This window comes from Triticum aestivum, chromosome 5B (genome assembly GCF_018294505.1).
Source record: "Triticum aestivum cultivar Chinese Spring chromosome 5B, IWGSC CS RefSeq v2.1, whole genome shotgun sequence".
In the NCBI taxonomy this organism is placed as follows: Eukaryota; Viridiplantae; Streptophyta; class Magnoliopsida; order Poales; family Poaceae; genus Triticum; species Triticum aestivum.
Genome location: NC_057807.1, coordinates 106308280 through 106313659, shown reverse-complemented (window position 1 = coordinate 106313659; position 5380 = coordinate 106308280).

Below are 5380 nucleotides of genomic sequence, written 5' to 3'. Positions count from 1 at the left end.
CACCCTCACGGGGCGCCCGACCCAATAGTAAAGAAATCTAAGCCCATTACGGGACGCGGAACCGTTCTGGAGGGATGGCTTGATAGGCCATGTAAAATACACAAAACACTGGATACCATACCAACCCACAACCTTAGAGCTTGTTGGATACTCCGACAAGTGGCCAAGAGCGGCGAGGATATCCTCACCAAAAGTACCTCAGAGCAACACCCCCGAAAGATGACGACCTCAACATATTGACGGTCTTCGAGACCTTCGCTTCAAACAATCGGCACAAAAGGGCCCTCCGCGAACTCGCCTAAGTCTGCCAAGTCGCAGCAATAAACCCCTGGAACGTCACGGCCATAACTTTTAATGCGAGTGACGAACCAAAATTTCGGACAATCCGGGCACTAGCTGCCTCGGTCCTCAATCCAATTGTGGACGGTTTTTGGCTCACCAAAGTGCTCATGGACAGCGGCAGTGAACTAAAACTCATCTACGAGGACACACTCAACAAAATGGAAATAGACAGGAGCCGCATCGAGCAAAGTAGCACGACCTTCCGAGGAATCATTCCCAGTCGGGAGGCGCGATGCGCAGGAAAAATCATGCTCGACGTGGTATTCGGCATGCTGGAGAACTATCGGTCCGAAGAGATAACCTTCCAAGTGGCCCCTTTCAACAGTGGATATCACGCCCTATTGGGGCGAGATGCATTTACAACTTCCAAGCCATACCTCATTATGGATACATGAAGCTCAAGATGACTGGGCCCAATGGTATTATCACTCTTGCCAGTGATCCGGACATAGCACTCCGCGCTGAAAACAAAACCGCATCCCTGGCCCTCAAGGCACTTTCTAAAGCCCTCACGGCCAAAGAATTAACCATGTTGCGCTCCACGGTGAAAAAGGATGACGTAATCCTGGACAAGCGACCCAAAAAGTAGACGAAATAGTCAAATTTCAAGTCCACACGACGGACCCCAAGAAGACAGCATCCATCGGGGCACAGTTGGACCCAACGGTTGACGCCGCGCTATGAGAGTTCCTGCGCGAGAACTGGGACATATTCGCCTGGCACCCTTCTGATATGCCAGGAATCCCACGCGAGTTGGCCGAACACAACCTCAACATATTCAAGGGATACAAACCGGTCAAGCAAACACTGCGGCGCTTTTCCGAACCCAAACGATAAGCCATTGGGGAGGAGCTAGACAAGTTAATCGAGGCCGGATTCATCAGAGAAAAAAACACTCGGACTGGCTAGCAAACCTGGTGATGGTGCCAAAGAAGGATAAATCCTAGTGCCTATGCGTCGATTTCAAAGACCTCAACAAGGCCTGCTCTAAGGATCCCTTCCCCCTCCCTCGCATCGATCAGATTATTGATGCTACTGCAGGACACGACTCACTGTGTTCCCTCGACGCATACTCCGATACCATCAAATCAAAATGAAGGAGTTCGACCAAGCCGCAACGGCATTCATTACTCCATATGGGACGTTCTGCTTCAACACTATGCCCTTCGGACTTAAAAACGCCAGCGCCACCTACCAACGCATGATTCAAACATGCCTGGAGAAACAAATCGGCAAGGCGGTGGAAGCATATGTGGACGACGTCGTCATCAAAACTAGGTACGTCGAGTCATTGATTGATGATCTGCGTCTCACATTCGACAGCCTCCGTACATATGACATCAAGCTCAATCTGGAAAAGTGTGTTTTCGGTGTCCCCGCCAGAAAACTCATGGGCTTCATCATCTCCAATAGAGGAATTGAGGCAAATCCAGCCAAAATCCGAGCTTTGTCACAATTGGCTACACCAACTGACCTTAAACAGGTCCGAAAACTAGCCGGATGTGTGGCAGCTTTAAGCCGCTTTATCTCTAGACTAGGAGAAAAAGCATTGTCGCTTTATCGCCTTCTCCGATGCACCGACCACTTCGAGTGGATGGATACGACAACGGCCGGACTGGAAGAGATAAAGGCTCTTTTAGCGAGCAACCCAATCCTGTCCGCGACAAACGTCGGCGAACCCATGTTATTATACATCTCGGCAACACACCAGGTGGTGAGGGCGGTGCTCGTCGTCGAGCGAGATGAGGACGGACACAAGTTCCCACTTCAAAAACCGGTATCTACGTATCCACTGTCCTCACACCATGCAAATCCCGGTACCCTCATTACGAAAAGATAGCATACGCAGTCTTCATGGCGTCCCGGAAGCCACGACACTACTTTCAAGAGTGCTTAATCACGGTGGCTTCCGAAATACCACTCAATGACATAATAAACAAGCACGATGCCACGGGCCAGATTGCAAAGTGGGCCATTGAGCTCCTTCCATTCGACATAACATACAAACCGCACCGGGCCATTAAATCCCAAGTACTAGCCGACTTTGTCACCGAATGGACATGGGACGAACTCCCTAAAGAGTACGACACATATTCCAACTGGGTCATGTACTTTGATGGTTCCAAACTGCTGGCTGACTTAGGAGAGGGCGTTGTCTTAACGTCCCCCATTGGAGACACAGTTCAGTACGTGCTCCAAATATTATACACAGACTCCAACAATGCAGCCGAATACGAGGCCTTATTGCATGGTATTCGGATGGCTGTCTCCATGGGCATACAATGCCTAGAGGTGCGCGGGGATTCAAACCTTGCAATATCCCAAATAAATGGAGATTTTGACGCCAAAGGTCCAAAGATGGCGGCCTATCATAACGCCGTTCTCAAAATGTCAGCTCGATTCAAGGGGGCTCGAGTTTCATCATGTGGCTCGAGAAAGTAACCAAGCGGCGGATGTCCTTGCTCGCATCGGCGCTAAGCGCTACCCCGTCCCACCTAACATATTCTTGGAGAGGATCTTCGAGCCATCCATGGTGTGGCAAGGGGAGAGCAGCAACACCAGTCCAGACCCAATTATACCCCCAGATTCCAAACACAATACTGATATCATCGGGGGCTCAGCCACCGAAATAACACCATCGGCCCATCTTATCATGGCAGTAATTGCCCCATGGACCGAACCCTTCTTGGCCTACCTTAATAGGCGAGAGCTCCCTGAGGATCAGAATGAGGATCGCTGCATTGTCCGGCACTCGAAAGCCTATATAGTCCATGACGGAGAGCTCCACAAGAAAAGCGTTACCGGTGTACTTCAAAGATGTATCTCCGAAGAAGAGGGACGACAACTCTTGGCCGAAATTCATGCTGGTCTTAGTGGTCACCACGCTGCGGCTTGGGCCCTTGTAAGTAAGGCCTTCCGTACAAGTTTCTATTGGCCGACGGCCTGAGCAGATGCATAGGACCTTGTCCAAAGTGGTGTTGGGTCCCCTTTAGCACGCAAGCAACTACCCAAGGGATGAAAGGGGGGCAAGGTTGATCAAGCGGAAACGCATTAGTGAAGGTGGCGAGGTTTGCAGTGGCACGCCTTGCCTCGGCCTTGCTCCCCCTCTGTTTCATCCTTGCAGTAGCTTAATGCTCTACACCGGCAGGTCCCAGTCCCCAGGCAAGCTTCAGCCATCGCTAGTATGCCAGGTCGCGATGCCATGGTCAAGGCCAGGACCTGACCGGCCTGAGGTTTGGTGAGAGCTCCTGAGATGCGATGCTCGGGAGGTCCCCGTTGGCGTGCAAGCAGCTTCCTGAGGATGAAAAGGAGGCTGGCACTACCGAAACAAGGCAATAAAAGCTAGACATCATGTGTAATAGCACTGGGCTCGACTCGAATGTATGATTTATCTTAGTGATCTTGAGTCGATTCCTTGTGCCGTGCCTGATCCATGCGTCTCTAGTGATGGGACAACTGGGTTAGGCTCGCGCTGGCCCCTCCCTTTTCACGTTCTCGTAGGCACTCTGCGTCCTCAGGTCCCGACCCTCGAGCGAGCTCAGCCGCCACTGGTATGCCAGGTCGTGGTGCCATGGTCAAGGCCAGGGGGTGAGGGCTGGAGAGCCAGTAGGAGCTCTTGAGACGCGATGTTCAAGAGCCCCCCTTTTAACGTGCAAGTAGATTGCATGAAAAAGAGAAGGACGTTGCAGCGCCGCCCGCTGCCAGCCTCCGGAGATTCCTGCAGGTTAGCATGAGGGAGAAAATGCAGATTGCACAGTGTCTGCTGGTCCGTCGCTGGTCGCTTCACAAGAAGATGAAGGCACCAAAGGCCTGGTGAGGTGACATGCGCGGAGCGTGCTACGAGCCAGAGCTCGGCCACTCAGGTTTGTCAGCATTGCAGGGACAGACCCGAGCACAAGCGCCGTGCCAACATGCGTAGCCCCCATTGCAGGATGAGAAGGAGGCCGGTCAGCACGCAGGTGGCCGCGAAGGGCGACGGATAAGCAGGTGGTAATAATGAAATGACTCAAGCAATAAGTTAGTTCATATAGATGCGAGATCGATACATGCCACAGTGACGGACCCATGCGGCCTAGGGATGATGCAGCCCGAGCGGCGCAACCAACTGAATAAACTGGAAAGAGTCACCTGGCATAGTTGTCGAGGAGATGTCGAGGTAGTTGGAGGCATGTGCTGAAGAAGTTACTCCTTAGATGTTGTCCGGTGACCGGTTCCCGGGAGATCCTGGAGGTTCTGGCTCCTCCTCCCTTAGGACCACCTGGCGCCTGGCCTCGCAAGCCGCCAGGGCGCCCTACATGAGCCGTTGGTAGGTGATAGCCGCGTTCGGCAGGCCGTACAACATGCGAACGTAGCTATGAGGGGGGCCCTCACACCGACAAGTGTGTGATGACCAGTAATGCTCCTGAGATGCGGCCCTGTTGAGCCCGTGGTAGTCGATGGAGATGCGCAGCTCACCATCATCGCCTAGATGGGGAGCCGCGCCGGGTGGTGGGCGGCGGCCGACACGCATGGCACTTGGCTCCTGAAGCTCCTGGGTTGTCTTGGTGATGAACTCCTGAGGACTAGGCACCTCGTGCCTCGTGCCCTCTCGAGGGAAGCGTGCGGCGAAGCACGCCTCCACATGGTGCCCAAGCGCCTCCCTCATGACGTTGGCTAGGTCAGAGGCCCTGCAGGAGAGAGCCCCCGAGCCCAGCCTAAGGAGGGCACCAGGCGCTCCTTCCTATGCGAGGGAGGGAGGCGCCCCATCCATGGGCGCAGGTCCTAAGGTGGTAACGCCGCTCTCCTGAGGCCCTTGGCGCAACAGCTGCTTCTTCTTCTTGGGGACAGCCTCAGGAGGGTAGATGATGCCTTCATTATCTAGGTCCTCGACCGCCACATCCTGGTAAGCGCGCTCGAGAGAGCACACTGCATCCTTTTCTTTGCAGGAAACCGTGATGACACCGCCGTTTCCTGGCATCTTGAGGACGTTGTAGCCATGGTGAGTCACCGCCATGAACTTGGCTAGGGCTAGGTACCCGAGGATGGCATTGTAGGGAAG